The sequence below is a fragment of the Rhagoletis pomonella genome, unplaced genomic scaffold (assembly GCF_013731165.1).
Source record: "Rhagoletis pomonella isolate Grant_MI unplaced genomic scaffold, Rhpom_1.0 Rhpom_scaffold_00002, whole genome shotgun sequence".
Lineage (NCBI taxonomy): Eukaryota > Metazoa > Arthropoda > Insecta > Diptera > Tephritidae > Rhagoletis > Rhagoletis pomonella.
In genome coordinates this window covers 78,307,364-78,309,591 of record NW_023458556.1, presented here as the reverse complement: position 1 = coordinate 78,309,591, position 2,228 = coordinate 78,307,364, and positions in this window count along the sequence as shown.

The window sequence follows — 2,228 nt, the reverse complement described above, 5'->3', positions numbered from 1 at the left end:
ATGCATGCATTATTTCGGTTTTTGTTATATGCATTATTTCGGTTTTCTAACGAAAGTGTGCATATGGATAATTTCGTTTTTTCTAATATGAATTATTTACTTCTACTTAGTAAGGGTTTTAATCCCTAAGCGCGGCTGAAAGCCGCCTACGCAGAGAAAAGTTCTGCGCAAAAATACGTCCGCCCTTCTTTTCCGGCAATACAGAAAGGAGAATTCTACTTAGTAAGGGTTATATTCCCTAAGCGCGGCCGAAGGCCGCCTACGCAGAAAGAAGTTCTGCGCAAAAGTACTTCCGGCCCCCTTTTCCGGTAACACAGAAAGGAGAATTCTACTTAGTAAGGGTTATAATCCCTAAGCGCGGCCGAAGGCCGCCTACGCAGAGAGAAGTTCTGCGCAAAAATACTTCCGCCCTTCTTTTCCGGCAACACAGAAAGGAGAGTTCTACTTAGTAAGTAAGTAAGTAAGTAAGTAAGTTTAAATTAATACGACACAAATTTGTTATTACTGCCACGCACTCACCAAATTAAATGATTCCACAAGCACAGTGCATGATTTACAAGGCGGCAACTTAGTTGATTTTTCCTTTTGGTCCTGTGGAGATTTGTCAAAAGCTTCCACAGCTTCACAGTTCTCAAACAGCAACACCAGCCCACATACAATTGAAAGCACCACTTTTAAACACGGCATGTTAAGTTGAAAACGTTAAAATACCACAATTTACAAATTAAAATCGGAGGTAAGCAAGCATAGACCACTTTCTGCAGGAAAACATGCGCTGCGACAAGATATTATAACTTTTCCGGCACCTGCAATACAAACACAAAATTCTTTCTATTCTTTTGAACACATTTCAAGAGTGGTTGGATAATTTTTGTTAACGTTGTGCTTAATTTGCTATAAGATGGCTCGAAAAATTGGTGAATTGTGAAGAAAACACGTTTTCTCATTGCAAATTCACAACTGTCAACTCATTGTTCTTCGCCAAATTCTTTGTTTACCCGTTGCCGCAAATGTCATTTTGCGGGAATGCGCAATCTTGTATTCTATCGTTCTTGTGTTTATATAAATAACTATAGTTTTCTACATTTAAGGATTATTTATTTGGATCTCTCCAAAATAATTTAGTAACGAAAACACAAAAACCACATTGCATTAATTTCCGTACCGGTTAACAAATTGGTACTCAGTAGCTTTAGGGGCGTGTATATTTATTATAGTTCCATCAATGCACCCTGCGACTTAAGGAAATCCACCTATGTTGAAAATTTCTGTGGCAATATTTTTCGTAAATTCCGGCCAACAAATAGTTTCATCCGTCAATTTGTTTATTAAGGCATTTGCCACTCGATGGATTACTGTACATACCGCTAATATGTGAACTCCATGCATTTGACCAATTCCATGGTATTGGCTACCATTATCTAATTAGTGCAGTGTCGATAACAATTGCTGTAGCGGACTTAAGCCATTATTACGCTCACTGTTATATTGTAGGTCCGCTCCAATTTTTAATAAAATGTCTTCAATTTGGCTACGAGAGAGAAGCAGTTTTCTACTACATCAATATCTAAACTGTAGCTGATGTTTTATTCTATGACACACCTTTTAATATTTGCGGATTTTCCTCCTCTAATAAATTTAATAGTTCGAATCGAAGCATTTTTTGTGTCAATATTTTATCGAATCACGTGTTAGAGCTTAATTTTTAGATTGTTAAGGTGTGATTGTATTAGTCTTTTACAATAAATATATAAATAAATTCATTCAGACTGAATAAATGTAACTTATCACTTGTATGATAGGTAAATTTAGCCAAATAATGCTAAAGTTAGCAAAATGAAAGATGATAAGTGATAAATAAAAATTTTTGGTGCAACGAAATGCTAATAAATTTTGATAATTTGCATAACTTATCTCTTATCCTCTAAAGCCTTTCCGCTAAGCATTTCAAATTTTGGTGCAACGTTTATCTATGATTTTGAGTGATATTTTACTTATCATTACTCATTTGAGTGACTTTTCCTTATCATGTTGGTGAAACACAAAACCTTCCGCAAGTTCGATAATTTGCTAAAATGCTAATGATAATTCGTTGGTGCAATAGGGCCCAGATCTCTATCAGGATCAGATCATATCGTTGTTGAATTTGCGTGCAAAATTTGTATGCGGATCCCGATTACTGCCTAAGAAAACATAGCTATAGTTGCGACAGAGTTGCATTGTCTTCA